Source organism: Orcinus orca, chromosome 1 (assembly GCF_937001465.1).
Source record: "Orcinus orca chromosome 1, mOrcOrc1.1, whole genome shotgun sequence".
In the NCBI taxonomy this organism is placed as follows: Eukaryota; Metazoa; Chordata; class Mammalia; order Artiodactyla; family Delphinidae; genus Orcinus; species Orcinus orca.
Window position 1 is genome coordinate 106512139 of NC_064559.1, and position 17351 is coordinate 106529489.

A 17351-nucleotide genomic window follows, 5' to 3' on the forward strand; every position below is an offset into this window, starting at 1 on the left:
ATACTATCTGTAATTTTTTTTTCTTGTAATGTCCTTGATAGATTTTGATATCAAGGTTATGCTGGCCTCTCTGAAAGATTTTGTGTAGAATTGTTTATCTTTTTCCTTAAAAGTTTGGTAGAATTTACCAGGGTAGCCATCTGGATCTGGTGCTTTTGTTGTTGCAGTGTTATAAATTATGGATTTAATTTCATTAAAAGATACAGGATTATTCAAAATTTCTGTAAGTTGTGTTTTCCTAAAAAGTTGCCCATTTCTTCTAGGTTGTCAACTTTATTGACATAAAGTTGTTCATGAATCCTCATATTATTTTTTTCATGTATGTGGCATCTATAGTGATGTTGCCTCTGTCATCCTTGATATTAGGTATATCTGTTTTCTCTCTTACTCTTTTCCTTGATCAATTCTGTCAATTTTATTAATCTTTTCAAAGAACCATCTTTTGGCTTCATTGACTTTCTCTGTTTTTTTTAAAAATTTATTTATTTTTGGCTGCATTCAGTCTTTCTTGCTGTGCACGGGCTTTCTCTAGTTGTGGAGAGTGGGGGCTACTCTTCATTGTGGTGCACTTGCTTCTCATTGTGGTGGCTTCTCGCGTTGCAGAGCATGGGCTCTAGGCATGAGGGCTTCAGTAGTTGTGGCTCGTGGGCTCTAGAGTGCAGGCTCAATAGTTGTGGCGCACTGGCTTAGTTGCTCCGCACCATGTGGGATCTTCCCGGACCAGGGATCCAACCTGTGTCCCTGGCACTGGCAGGCAGATTCTTAACCAGTGCGCCACCAGGGAAGTCCCTGGCTTTCTCTGTTTTATATCTCTTTTCTATATCATAAATCTCTAATTTTATTTCTTTCTTTCTACCTTCTCTTTTTTGTACCTTGTTGAGATAGATACTTAATTCATCAAATTTCCATCTAAGAGCTGCTATAGCTGCATCTCACAAATTTTGATATGCTGTATTTTCATTACTGTTACTTTCAAAATATTTTCTAATTTCTATTGTAATTTCATCCTTGATGAATCAGTTACTTAGAAGTAAGTTACTTAATTTCCAGATGATTTGGGATTTTCTAGATATGTAACCAACAGGATCCTATGGGTCCTTCCCCTGACAGGCCTCTTCCCTATATCCTCTGCTTTAGCTCCTCTGAAGTATTGTACTTAGATGACTGTATCTGACACACAGTTCCTGAGTTGTTTTATAAATGCTAAACCCCCCACCAAATGGATGAAATTAACTACTTGATGACTGTGAGCACGTAGCCTGCAGACCTACTGGAGCCTGAGGATTGATAATGTTAACCCCTGTGACACCACCCTGTTACCTCACCATCAACCAATCAGAGAATTCGGCAGGAGCTCATCACATACACTGGGATGCCCCTCCCTTACCTTACCTTTAAAAATGCCTTGCTGAAACCCATTGGGGAGGTCAGGCTTTTTGAGCACTAGTTGTCCTGGGTTCCTTATATGGTGCCTTACAATAAATGCTGCACTTTCCCTCACCACAACCCACCAGGCGAGTGGACCCATGTTTTGGTTTGATAACAGATATCTTATTGTTATTGATTTCTGGTTTAATTTTTCTGTGGTTAAAGAACATATTTTGTATAATTTTAATCCTTTGACACTGATTACTAGTTTTATGGCTCAGCATATATTTTGTTCATTGTTCCATAAGCACTTGAAAAGATGGAGCAACGTACAGCTGTTGAGTACAGTTTTCTACAAGTGTCAGTTAAGTTGCTTAGTATTGTTGCTCAAATGTTCTATATCCTTACTAATATTTTGCCTCCTTGTCTATTGATTACTGAAGAGATATGTTAAAATCTCCAACTCTAATTCTATATTTGTCTTTCCCGTACAGTTCTGTCAATTTTTTGCTTCATAAATTTTGAAGTTATATTAGGTGCATATACATTTAGGATTATGTATTTCTCCTATGGAACTGATCTTCTAATTATTATGAATTTCCTTTTATTCTCTGTTACTTCTTCCTCAACACCTCCTTTGACCATTAATAATATAGCCATATCAGTTTTCATATGGTTACTGTTTTCACGGACTATCTTTTCCCATGTTTTATTTCCAGTTACTTATATTTAAATCAATTATGTTTAAGTGTATCTCTTGCAGGCAGGATATTGTTGGTTGTTTTATAAAAAACAGTCTGACAATCTTTTTCTTTTAAAGAGTTTTTAGTCCATTTAATTTTTTGTGATTACTGATATAGTTAGCTTTAAGTATACAATATTTGTTTTTTAATTTGTTCCATATGTTACTTCTTTCTTTGTTCCTGCTTTCCAGATTTATTTCAGGTTAGTCAAGTATGTTTTAATTCTCCATTTTTCCTCTTTTATTGTCTTTTAACATATATTTCTTATATATTTAGTACTCTAATGATTACAATATACATCTTTAATTTATTACTGTCTTTTTTTTTTTTTTGGCGGTACTCCGGCCTCTCACTGTTGTGGCCTCTCCCGTTGCGGAGCACAGGCTCTAGACACGCAGGCCCAGCGGCCATGGCTCACGGGCCCAGCCACTCCACGGCATGTGGGATCTTCCCGGACCGGGGCATGAACCCGTGTCCCCTGCATCGGCAGGCGGACTCTTGACCACTGTGCCACCAGGGAAGCCCTATCTTGCATTAGTACTTAATTGCTTCACATACAGTGTAAGAGCCTTACAACAGTATAATTATAATTTTATTTATCTTTCCTGAAATTTGTGTTATCATTGTCATATATGTTACTTCAAATGTTATGAACCCCACAATACATTGACAGTATTATTGTTTTAGACAGCAAATAGTCTTTTAAAAAGAGTATGAAGTGAAAATTTTAAAATTTTACCATTGATACCATATCAAGATATCAAATTCCTGGAAATAAACCTAAAAAAAGATATACAAGTCCTCTATGCAGAAAGTGAGAAATAATATTGGAAGAAATTAAAGATACCTAAATTAATGGAGTAAAATACCATGTTTATGTGTTATGAGTCAATACTGCAAGGATGTCAGATCACTGCAATTTAGTCTTCAGATTCAATGCAATGCCAATCAAAATCTCAATGTGTAGACGTGTGTGCACATGTGTATGTGTGTAGCTGATTTAAAAATCTTAGCCAAGGCACCTGAAGAAGAACAAGGCTCACCAAAGAAGATATACAGATGGCAAATAAGCATATGAAAAGATGTCCCACATCATATGACATCAGGCAAATGCAAATTAAAGTGACAATGAGGTAACACTACACACCTATGAGAATGGCCAGAAACCAAGAACACTGATGACACCAAATGCTGGCAAGGCTATGGTGCAACAGATACTCTTTCATTGCTGGTGGGAATGCAAAATGGTATAGCCACTTTGGAGGTTGCTTACAAACTATACATACTCTTACCATACATCCAGCCATCCAGCAATCGTGAGTCTTGGTATTTACCCAAAGGAGTTGAAAACTTATGTCCATACATAAACCTGCACTCAGATTTCCACGCCCCACCACCCAGCTTAATTGAGGTATAATTGATAAAGTTATATATAAAGTGTACACCACAATGATTTGCTACATTTTTACATTGTGAAATGATTACCACAATCAAGTTAATTAACACACCCATCACCTAACACAGTTACCTTTTTGTGTGTGTGTGGTGAGAAAGCTTAACATTTACTTCCTTAGCAAATTTCAAGTATCCAATACAGCATTATTAACTATAGTCACCATGCTGTACATTAGATTCTCAGAACTTATTCATCTTATAACTGAAATTTTATACCCTTTGACCAACATCTCCTCATTTTCCCTACCTTCTAGCCCTTGGTGACCACTGATCTACTCTGTTTTCATGAGTTCAGCTTTTTTCTTTTTTCAGATTCCACATATAATAATTCCACATCCTACTTTATGTGATAGCATACAGTACTTGTCTTTCCCTTCTGGTTTACTTCACCTAGCATAATGCCTTCTAGATTCATCTATGTTGTCACAAATGACAGCATTCCCTTTTTATGGCTGAATAATATTCTATTGTATGTGCATATAACATAGTTTCATTATCCATTCATCTTTTGGTGGACACTTAGGCTGTTTTCATATCCTGACTGTCGTGAATAATGCTGTAATGAATATGGAAGTGCACATATCTCTTCCAGGTGCTGATTTTGCTTCCTTCAGACACATACCCAGAAGTGGGACTTCTGGATCTTACCGTAGTTCTATATTTAATTTCTTGAGGAACCTCCAATCTGTTTTCTATAATAGCGGTATGAAATTACATTCCCACCAACAATGTACAAGAGTTCCCTTTTTGCAACATTCTTGTCAACATTTGTTATTTCTTACATATATTTCTTATGATAATAGCCATTCTAACAGGTATGAGGTGATATCTCATCAGTTTTGATTTGCATTTCCCTGATTATTATTGACGTTGAGCACCTTTTTATCTATCTGTTGGCCATTTGTATATTTTCTTTGGAAAGATATCTATTCACGTCCTTTGCCCATTTTTTAATCAGATTATTTGTTTTATTCCTATTGAGTTACATGAGTTTATATTTTAGATATCAACCCCTTATCAGATATATGATTTGCAAATATTTTCTCCCATTCTGTAGGTTGTCTTCTCATTTCCTTGTTTCCTTTGCTGTACAGAAGTTTTTTGGTTTGATGTAGTCCCAGTTGTTTATTTTTGCTTTTGTTGCTTGCGATTTTGGATGACCTAAAAAAATCATTGCCAACACCAATGTCAAGGAGCTTTTCCCTATGTTTTTTCCAAAGAGTTTTATCATTTCTGGTCTTACATTTCAGTCTTGAATCCATTTCAGGTTAGTTTTGTGAGTGGTATAAGATAGGGGTCTAATTTCATTCTTTTGCAATGTGGATATCTAGTTTTCCCAACACCATTTATTGAAGATACTATCCTTTTCCCATTTTATATTCTTGGCACCCATGTCAAAGATTAGTTAACTGTATATGTATGCATTTATTTCTGGGCTGTCCACTCTCTTCCATTGGTCTATGTGTCTGTTTCTTATGCTTGTATCATACTGCTTTGATTACTATAGGTTTTTAATGTAGTTTGAAATCAGGACGTGTAATGCCTCCAGCTTTGTTCTTTTTTCTCAAGGTTGTTTTGGCTATTTGGAGTCTTTTGTTGATACAGATGTTTATACCAGCTTTATTTGTTTGCTTGTTTTTCATTTTTCAATTATTTATTTATTTTGGCTGCACTGAGTCTTCGTTGCAGCACGTGGGCTCTTTGTTGTGGCATGTGGGCTTCTCTAGTTGCGGCGCGCAGGCTCTAGAGTGCGCAGACTCAGTAGATGTGGTGCATGGGCTTAGTTGCTGTACGTGGGATCTTAGTTCCCTGACCAGGGATTGAACCCATGCCCCTTGCATTGTGAGCATGGAGTCTTAACCACTGGACCACCAGGGAAGTCCCTATAGCAGCTTTATTTGTAATTGCCAAAACTTGGAAGCAATTTGATGTCTTTCAGTAGGCAAATGGATAAATAAACTGTGGTACATCTGGACAGCAGAATATTATTCAGTGTTAACAAGAAATGAACTACCAAACCATAAAAAGACATGGAGGAAACTTAAATGCATGTTACTAAGTGAAAGAAACTAAAATGAAAAGGCTACTGTGATGGTTAATTTTAAGTGTCAACTTGACTGGGCTAAGGTATGCCCAGATAGCTGGTAAAACATTATTTCTGAGTGTGTCTTCCAGGGTGTTTCTAGGTGAGATTAGCATTTGAATTGGCAGACTGAGTAAAGAAGATCACTCTTTACCTATGTGGGTGGGCATTACCCAATCCATGAACGTCCTGAATAAAACCAAAAGGTGAGGGAAGAACAAATTTGCTCTCTACTTGAGCTAGGACATCCATCTTCTCTTGCCCTCACACATGGTCACTCCTGGTTCTTGGGCTTTTGAACTGGACTATGACTTAAACCATTGGCTTCCCTGGTACTCAGGCTTTCAAACTGGGATTGGAACTACACCACTGGCTTTCCTGTGCTCCAGCTTGCAAATGGCAGATCAGGAGATTTCTCAGATTCCATAATCAGTGAACAAATCCCTCATAATAAGTCTCTTACTATCTATCTACCTACCTACCTACCTATCTATCTATCTATCTATGTGTATATATATCCTATTAGTTCTGTTTCTCTGGAGAACCCTGACTAATACCTCTACAAAGTACATGATTCTGACTATATAACATTCTGGGAAAGGCAAAACTATGAAGACAGTAAAATGATCACTGGTTGCCAGGGATTTGAGGGGAGGGAGGGATGAATCGGTGAAGCAAAGAGGATTTTTAGGGCAGTAAAAATACTCTGTATGACAATATAATGGTGGGTTTATGTTATTATATTATATTTGTTCAAGTCCATAGAATATACAACACCAAGAGTGAGCCCTAATGTAAAGTATGGACTTTGGGAGATAATGATGTGTCAGTGTAGGTTCTTTGATTGTAACAAATGTAACACTGTGGTGGAGGATGCTGATGATGTGGTAGGCTATGCCTGTGTGGGGCTGGGAGTACATGGGAAGTCTCTGTACCTCCCATCAATTTAACTTTGAAGCTAAAACTGCTCTAAAATTTAAAAAGTCTAAAAAAATGGAATCAAAAAATTTTTTTCAGTAATTCTTTTTGTTAAAAAAACAAGGTGGAAGACTTGCTGTACTAAGCTACAACTGTGTTGTGTTGGTTTAAGAATAGTCAAGTAGGTGAAATAAGGCACCACAGAGAATCCAGAAACTGGTTCATGCACACAAAGACATTTGATTTATGATGAAGCTGTCACTGCAAAGCACTTGGAAAATATAGCTTATCAATAAATGGTGTTAGGTGGAAAAAACCCCACAAAGCTTGATTCTTACTTAATATCCTACAAAATACGAATTCCAATTTATAGACATAAATGTACAAAAAATCCTAGATGGTGTAATAAGAAAAAGAACTGGGACTTCCCTGGTGGTCCAGTGCTTGTGGCTCTGCACTCCCAATGCAGGGGGCCCGGGTTCTATCCCTGTTCAGGGTACTAGATCCCGCATGCCTCAACTAAAGATCCCACACATGGCAATGAAGATCCCCCATGCCGCAACTGAAGATCCCTCATGCGGCAACAAGGATCCTGTGTGCCACGGCTGAGACCCGGAACAGCCAAATAAAGAAATAGATAGATAGATAAATAAATATTTTTTAAAAAGGAAAAGAAATGAGAGGTATTTAAACTGGAAAGGAAGAAATATCCCTACTTGCAGAGAACACATTTGTCCATGTGGAGGATTCCAAGGAATCTACACAAAAAGCTACTAGAACTTACAAGTGATTAGCAAGGTCACAGTATAAAAAAGGTCAACATACAAAAATCAACTTGCATTTCTATTTATTTGTAATAAACAATTGAAATCCAAAAGTTAAAAACGGTACCAATAGATCTTCATAAATGAAGCACTAGGTATAATTATAATAGGACATGCAGGATCTTTATTTTGAAAATCAAAAAATGTTGATGAAATAAAGCAGAGAAGACCTAAATGAATGGTGAGACATACCCTTTTCATTGATTGAAAAATTCAATATAGTTGAGATGTCAATTCTCTCTAAGATGATATAAAGATTTAATGTAATCCCTATTAAAATCCCAGCAGAATTCTTTGCAAATATAGAAAAGATAATTCTAAAGTTCATATGGAAATGTGAAGAAACTGAAGTATCTAAAACAATTTTGAAAAGCAAGAACACAGTTGGAAGACACCCTACACATTGAGATATATCATAAAGCTACAGTAAAGAAGACGGTGGTATTGGTGAAAGGATAGACACATAGATCAGTAGAACAGAATAGACTCCAGAAATAGACCTTCATAAATTCAGTCTATTGATTTTTAATGAAGATATAGAGGCAATTCAATGGAGAAAGGACAGTCTTCTGAACAAATGATCCTGGAAAAATTAGACATCCATATGCAAAAAAAGTGAACCTTGACCTATATCTCACACCACATAGAAAATGAATTTAAAATGGACAATAGACCTAAGTGTAAGATGTAAAACTATAATACTCTTCGAAGAAATTACAGGAGAAAATTTTCATGACATTGGGTAGGGCAAAAATTTCTTAATACAAAACCAAAAGCATAATCCATAGAAGAACAAATTTATAAATTAGACTTTGTTGAAACTTGAATCTTCTTCTCAAAAGACATTAAGAGAATGAAAAGATAAGCCATGGGCTGGGAGAAAAGTTTACTAATCATAAATCTGACAAAGAACGTTTACCAAGAATATATAAAGAACTCTTAAAACTTGAAAAAAAAAATACAATTAAAAAAGGGGGGGGGGGTGCTTCCCTAGTGGCGCAGTGGTTGAGAGTCTGTCTGCCGATGCAGGGGAGACGGGTTCGTGCCCCGGTCCGGGAAGATCCCACATGCCGCGGAGCGGCTGGGCCCGTGAGCCATGGCCGCTGAGCCTGCGCGTCCGGAGCCTGTGCTCCGCAACGGGAGAGGCCACAACAGTGAGAGGCCCGCGTACCGCAAAAAAAAAAAAAAAAAAAAAAAAAGTGGGCAAAAGATTTGAACAGACACTTCACCAGAGGAGATATATGGATGGCAAAAAACACATGATGAACCCATTAGTCATTATGGAAATGAAAATGAAAACCAAATGGGAAACTCTTGCACACCTATTAGAATGGCTAAAATAAAAAATAATGACAATACCCAGTGCTGGTAAAGATCTATAGCAACTGGAACTCTCCTACATTGCTTGTAAGAATGGAATAATCATCCTGGAAAACATGTTGATAATTTCTAATAAAGTTAAACAAATACCTATGTGACCCAGCAATCCTACTTTTATGTATTTAGTCTAGAGAAATGAAAACACATGTCCACACAAAAACTTGTACATAAAGGTTCATAGCAGTACTATTCGTAACTGTCAAAAACTGCAAACAACCCAAAATGGCCTTCAACAGATGAATAGATAAATAACTGTGGTGTATTCATACAATAGAGTGCTACTCATCAGTAAAAAGGAATAAGCTATTAATACACAAACAACATGGATGAATCTGAAATACATTATGCTAAGTGGAAGAAGCCAGTCTCAAAATTTAATATAATGTATATTTCCATTTATATGACATTCAGGAAAAGATAAAACTGTAGTAATGGCAAACAGATCAATGGTTTCTGGGGATTAGGGTTGGGTTGAGAGACTGATTAAGGAGTGTTAGAATTGTTCTTTATCTTGCTTGTGGTGGTGGTTATAAGGATCTCTGCATTATTAAAACTCATAAAGCAGTAAACCAAAAAAAAAAAAGAGTGAATTTGCTGTGTGTAAACTTTAAAATAATTAATAGATAAATAAGTTGAGATGTATTAGTGAAACGGAGCAGGACCCTATGGTCCTTGCCCCACTCCCTGTCCTCAGCCTGCCTTTTGTCTGTGGAAAATCTTTAGCCAAAGAATAGGTTTGATCAGAGAAGTGAGGAAATGCAGAAACCAAGGAAAACAGTCAAAGGAGACCAAATAATAATAGTTTAATCATTAAGCACAGTCAAGGACCTTTAGTTCCTCCTTAAGGGCTATAGATAATATTCTGAGTCATGTCCTGTGAGCTGTTTTGCAGATACCAAAGCCCCCACCAGGTGGAGGAGGATGACTACATGATGACCAAACTGAAGCCGTGACATAAGCTGCCACAGTTCCGAGAACTGGTCTCAAAGAAATGGGAACAAACTCTGGAACTAAAGATTAACTGTACTTAAAACAACCAAGGTGACACTGATCAGACCACCACATTACCGGTTTCAAGATGACTGTCAGAGCTGACTGGGCTGTTCTGCTCCCTCCCTCTGCCTATACAGCCCTGAAACTCCCCTTTAAAAGCCCCTTCCCCTGAGCAGCAGTCGGGAGTTGGTTCTCCGACAGGAGCCCACCCTCTCCCCCGGTTGCCAGGCTCTGAAATAAAGCAACCTTTCCTTTCCTACCAACACTTGTCTCTCAAGAATTGGCTTTCAAGCGGCAAGCAGTCGGACGTGGGTTCGGTAACATGAGAGTTTAGACTCATCATCTTGGGTCAAACTGAAAGTCCACGTAGCCTACAATTTTATGGCTGGTAGTGCAGTAAAATAAGATAGTTGCTATTTATCCTCTCTGGCCCCATATATGCCAGTATATTTTAATGGTTATCTGTCATTCTGTTAGGCATTACTGACTCATTCTTACTCTGAAAACACATTTATTTTACCTTTTAAGCCATTTACTAAAGGTCACAGTAACATGCAGTAACATTTTTTATAAGTGGAAATTTTAATAATCTAGAAGAATCAACTGAATAACTATTTGTACTAAAAAGACAGTTCAATAAAGGGGCAGAATATAAGATCAACATACACAAATTGATGTTTTTTCCTATATACCAGTTAAAAAAGTAAGAGAATAAAAGATCCCATTAACAATAGCAGGAAAGGGGGCTTCCCCTGTGGTGCAGTGGTTAAGAATCCGCCTGCCAGTGCAGGGGACAAGGGTTCAATCCCTGGTCTGGGAAGACCGCATATGCTGTGGAGCAGCTAAGCCCGTGTGCCACAACTACTGAGTCTGCACTCTAGAGACCTCGAGCCACAACTACTGAGCCTGCGAGCTGCAAGTACTGAAGCCCACGCGCCTAAAGCCCCTGCTCCACAACAAGAGAAGCCACTGCAATGAGGAGCCTGCGCACCTTCATGAAGAGTAGCCCCCCACTCACCACAACTAGAGAGAGCCAGCACACAGCAACGAAGACCCAATGCAGCCAAACAAAATAATAATAAATGAAAAAGAGTCCCTGGAATTCCCTGACTGTCCGGTGGTTAGGACTCCACACTCTCACTGCTGAGGGCCCAGGTTCGATCCCTGGTTAAGGAACTAAAATCCCACAAGCTGTGCAGTGCAGCCAAAATAAAAAGAGTCCCTATCTTTGCAGGTGCAATGGAAAAAGTAGCAGCTCAAATAAAAATTATAAAAAAACAAAAACGGATAAAACCTATAGCAGGAAAAACTAAACATTTCCTAAGAATAAACAAAAAAGTAATATGCAAGACCTATTTGAAGAAAACAATAAAACCTGACTAAAAGACATAAAATATGACTTGAATAAATATCTTGTTCCCAGGTAGGAAATCTTAGTATTGTACAAATTATTAAGTTTGCCAGTCTCCCAACATTAACTGGTAATGTCAAGGCAATCCAATCAAAATTTCATTTGAATTTTTATGGACTTTGATGAGTTGATTCTCAAATTTATATTGAATACTGGAAAAGAAAATGTGTCAAAAAATTAAAAGAAAGACAAAAATTGAAAAGAAATATTTAAAAACAAAGTAGCAGTATAGTGATTGAAACAGTGTGGTATAGTTGTGTAAAAAGATAGCCTCGTGTACATAAAGGAATTTAGTTTGCAATAAAGATGTTAGTTTTAATCATTGTAAGAAAGGATGAATTATCAATAAATAATGTTTGTTATCTATTTGGGGAAAAAGGTAAGGTTAGATCCTGACTCTGCATTGTATCAAATTCCAGAGATAGATATAAAAAACAAAACTAGAGAACTACTAGGAGAAAATATAAGAGAATATTTGTATAATCTGGGAGAAAAGGAAGGCATTTATAATAAGTAAGAGTCTAAAATCCAAGAACAGTGAAGGAGAAGTCTTACACATACAAATTCAAAACTTCTGTATATAAATAATACTAAATAAGGAATTCAACAAAAGATTAAAATTCAAAATGTGTGAAGAGCTTCACACAACTATTAAAAAAAGACAAGTAAGACAATAGAAAGATAAGCAAATGATATGAACAGGCCATTCAAATAGAAGGAGCTAAAAACAGCCAATTAGTTTATAAAATGATCTTCAATCAGACATGTAACCAAAGAAATTTTAGGTAATGTGATATCTGTTTTCCTCATCAGATTGGAAAACAAAACAAAAAGACTGGTCATATTCAGAACTGGAGAAGTGGTGGAAGTGGGCATGCTCATCTACTGTGGATGGAAGATAAATTGATTAAGCCTTCACGTGCTACAGGTCTGTGAGTTCCTTTTACCACCAATTCCCTTCCAGGATTTCCTGCAGAAATAGTTACATGTGTATAAACAAAGATGTTTATTGTAGCATTGTTTGGGGTATAGCTTAGGTGCTGGAGCCAGACTATGTGGACTCTACCCCCAACTACTTTTCTGACCTCAGGTAACTTAATATTTTTGTGGCTCAGTTTTCTTATCTGTAAAATGAGGAATAGAATATTACCTACCCTGCATATTGTTGTGAGGAACAAAGAAAATAATATACATGTAAAGTGCTCAGCACATGGCCTGGCACATTGAGTTCAAGTATCAGGTGGTATTAATAGTGAAATTTTTTTTTTTTTTGTGGTACACGAGCCTCTCACTGTTGTGGCCTCTCCCATTGCGGAGCACAGGCTCCGGACGCGCAGGCTCAGCGGCCATGGCTCACGGGCCCAGCCGCTCCGCGGCATGTGGGATCTTCCCGGACCGGGGCACGAACCCATGTCCCCTGCATCGGCAGGCGGACTCTCAACCACTGCGCCACCAGGGAAGCCCAATAGTGAAAAATGTGAAATAACTTCATAAATGTTCATCAAGATGGGCAAGGACTCTATTATGGAACACCATACTATAGACTAATACAGTGGTCCCCAACCTTTTTGGCACCAGGGACCAGTTTCGTGGAAGACAATTTTTCCACGGATGGGGGGCATGGGTCAGGTTGTAATGTGAGTGATGGGGAGTGATGAGAAGTGATCAGAAGCAGCAGATGAAGCTTCACTGGCTCACCTGCTGTTCATCTCCTGCTCTGCGGCCCAGTTCCTAACAGGCCATGGACCGCTACCAGTCAGCGGCCAGGGGATTTGGGATCCCTGGACTAATATATACATATTAAGTATATTTTTAAAAATTTATTTTGAATGAGGTGAATTTATTGTACTGACATGGAAAGATTAGCAAAGAGTTTAACCAGCACAGCCCCTGTTTGGTTTCTGTAGCTCTCTTGGCAAAGGGTAGGGACAATCTAAGCAAGCACAGTTAAAGCTTTAGCTCACATTGAGTACATCACATCCACTTGCATTCCACTGACCAAAGCAAATCATATGGACCCTGCATATTGGGAGGCACTGAAGTCTATTACCTAAGGGCTGGATGTACAGTCATCTTACAGGGGAGAAAGTAAATAGTTGGGAACAGTAATACAATCTATCAAAGCTGGCTATCCATGACCCCATGACCCCACCATTGAGTAGACATCCCATACTCTGTGTGTGTTTTCTATTTACCTTCAGAATCCGTATCTATGGCCACACATATGAGAAAAACACTATGGAACATTTGCCTGCGGATTCCCCGAGCAAATGAGGTTACAATGGGACCTCAACAATGAGAGATAAATCCTGATTTCTTGTGTCTCCACTGGTAAGATGTAGATACTTAGGTGATCACCAGGCACATTCCCAGCTTAACGATTTTGTTCCTTCACAATATCCTGGACATTCAAATTTGTGTTTTGTTCCTTGTAGAAAATTATTTCATTTAATTTTAACAACACCATTATAGGGTAGCTATTTTATCCTCATGATAAATTACTGTGTATCATAGGCCTTCCAGAAGCACTCTCTTATTGTTAAAACTCTTTGATTATGAATATTTATTGTGCATGCCAATTTTGAGTAGTGTGAAGGGATAGAGTTGGGAGATCTCCCTTGCATCAGTGTTATAACAGTGTCTCAGGAATACATGTCTGCAACAGTTGTGCTCATTTTTCAAACCTAAGACCCAGCTTTGTGGGGTTAGAGCATGAGTTGGCTTTGGGCTCTTGTCAACCACAGCAGAAGGGGGTTCTTAAGATTGTAGCCTCTTTCATCCTAGTGCAGTGATTTTCTATCCTAGGACACTGACGTAATCCTAACATGAGCCCAAAAGTCTAAGTCCATGTACTCAAGAAGAAGTCTGTACAAATTTTCACCCATGGTCACAACTTTTACTTAAGCTCCATATCTGACTCACTAGATGTTGCCAGCTAGTGTCCTGCTGTGACCCAACAGAGCAGGGACATAACAGACAGCAAACACAACTTGTTCACTAACCTGTGCTCGATCATGCATGTTTTGGTAGGGTTGGCATATGCCAAAGCCCATCACTGACATGATTTGGATACCATTAATCTTATCAGGTTGCCGTTGGCAGAGGGTGTACCATCTCTGTGGTGTAATCAAAGAATTAATATGAATGCCACGCTTATCTAACCTGAGAAGTGAATGAAACAGGACTTGGGGTTATACTTTGCTACCACCTAAAAGAATTAGAAGAACAAACAAAAACTAAAGTCAGCAGAAGGAAGGAAATAATGAAGATCAGAGAGGAAATAAATAAAATAGAGATTTAAAAAATAGTAGAAAAATAATCAATAAACCAATAATTGGTTCTTTGAAAGGGTAAACAAAATTGACAAACTTCTGGCCAGGCTTACCAAGAAGAAAAGAGAGAGAACCCAAATAAACAAAATGAGAAATTAAAGATGAGGAATACTGGGACTTCCCTGGTAGTCCAGTGGCTAAAACTCTGCACTCCCAATGCACGCGGCCCAGGTTTGATCCCTGGTCAGGGAACTAGATCCAAAATGCAGCAACTAAGAGTTTGCATGACACAACTAAAGGATCCCACATGCTGCAACTAAAGATCCCACATGCTACAATGAAGATCTTGCATGTGGCAACAAAGATCCTTTGTGCCACAGCTAAGACCTGGTGCAGCCAAATAAGTAAATAAATAAATATTAAAAAAAAAAACCTTTAGAAAGAGGAGAAATAACAACTGATACTGCAGAAATACCAAAAAAAAAATACTCTGAACAATTATATGCCAACATATTGGACAACCTAGAAGAAATTGACAAGATTCTAGAAACATGAAGCCCACCAAAACTGAATCAAGAAGAAATAGACAATTTAAACAGACCAATCAATAGAAGTGAAATAGAATCTGTAATAAAAACAAAAAACAAAACACAAAAAAACCTCCCTGCAAACAAAAGTCCAGGACGAGATGCCTTCACTAGGTAATTATACCAAACATACAAGGAAGAATTTAGGCAATCTTTCTCAAACTCTTCCAAAAGACTGAAGAGGAGGGAACACTCCCAAAGTCATCCTATGAAGCTACCATCACCCTGATACCAAAACTACACAAAGACAATACCAAAGAAGAAAATTACAGGCCAATATCTTTGATGAATATAGATGCAAAAATTCTCAACAAAACGTTTAGCAAACCAAATCCAACAACACGTAAAATAGATTATATACCACGATGAAGCTGGATGAATCAGAGGGTCACAAGGATGTTTCAACATATGCAAATCAATCAGTGTGATACAACACATCAACAAAACAAAAGATAAAAACCACATGACCATCTCAATAGATGCAGAAAAAATATTTGACAAAATTCAACATCCATTCCAGATAAAAACTCTTACCAAGGTAGGTATAGAGGGGATATATCTCAACATAATAAAATATATTTATGACAAACTCACAGCCAACATAATACTCACTGGTGAAAAACTGAAAACCTTCCTGCTAAAATCTGGAATGAGAGAAGGATTCCCACTTTTACCGCTTCTATTCAACAGAGGACTGAAAGTCCTAGCCACAGCGATCAGACAAGAAAAAGAAATAAAAGTTATCCAAAATGGAAGGGAAGAGGTAAAATTTGTCATTATATGCAGATGACATGATACGATATATAGAAAACCCTGAAGACTCCACACAAAATCTACTAGAACTGATGAAAGAATTCAGCAAGATTGCAGGATACAAGATTAACTACAGAAATTTGTTGCATTTCTTTACACTAACAATGAAATATCAGAAAGAGAAAGTAAAAAAACAATCCCTTTTAAAATCACATCAGGGACTTCCCTGGTGGCTCAGTGGTTAAGAATCTGCTTGCCAATGCAGGGGACACAGATTCAATACCTGGTCCAGGAAGATCCCACATGCCGCGGAGCAACTAAGTCCATGTGCCACAACTACTGAGCCCATGCACCACAACTACTGAAGCTCACGCACCTAGAGCCCATGCTCTGCAACAAGAGAAGCCATCACAATGAGAAGCCCACGCACCACAACAAAGAGTAGCCCCCACTTGCCGTAACTGGAGAAAGCCCACACACAGCAACAAAGACCCAACAAAGCCAAAAATAAATAAATAAGTAAAATCACATTAAAAAATACTTAGGAATAAGCCTGACCAAGGAGGTGAAAGTCTTATGTGCTGAGAACTATAAAACACTGGTAAAGGAAATTGCATATGATTCAAAGAAATGGAAAGATATCCCATGCTCTTCGTTGGAAGAATTAATATTGTTAAAATGGCCATACTACCCAAAGCAATCTACAGATTTAATGCGATCCATATCAAAATACCATGACATTTTTCACAGAACTAGAACAAATAATCCTAAAATTTATACGAAACCATAAAAGACCCAGAATTGCCAAAGCAATCCTGAGGTAAAAGAACAAAGCAGAAGGTATAACCCTTCCAGACTTCAGACAATACTATAAAGTGACAGTAATCAAAACAGCATAGTATTTTTGGCACAAAAACAGACATATGGATCAATGGGACAGAATAGAGAGCCCAGAAATAAACCCACACACCTACGGTAATTAATCTTTGACAAAGGAGGCAAGAATATACAATGGGGAAATGAAAATCTCTTCAGCAAGTGGTGTTGGGAAAGCTGGACAGCTACATGTAAATCAATGAAGTTAGAACACACCCTCATGCAACATACAAAAATAAACTCAAAATGTCTTAAAGACTTATACATAAGACATGACACCATAACAGTCTTAGAAAAGAACACATGCAAAATACTCTAGGGCATAAATTGTACCAAAGTTTTCTTAGGTCAGTCTACCAAGGCAATAGAAATAAAAGCAAATATAAACAAGTGGGACCTAATCAAACTTAAAAACTTTTGCACAGCAAAGGAAACCATAAACAAAACAAAAGGATAACCTATGGACTGGGAGAAAATATTTGCAAACGATGTGACTGACAAGGGCTTAATTTCCAAAATATACAAACAGCTCATACAACTCAATATCAAAAACAAACAATTCAATCAAAAAATGAGCAGAAGACCTAAATAGACATTTCTCCAAAGAAGACAACAGATGGCCAACAGGTACATGAAAAGATGCTCGACATCACTAAATTAGAGAAATGCAGATCAAAACCACAATGAG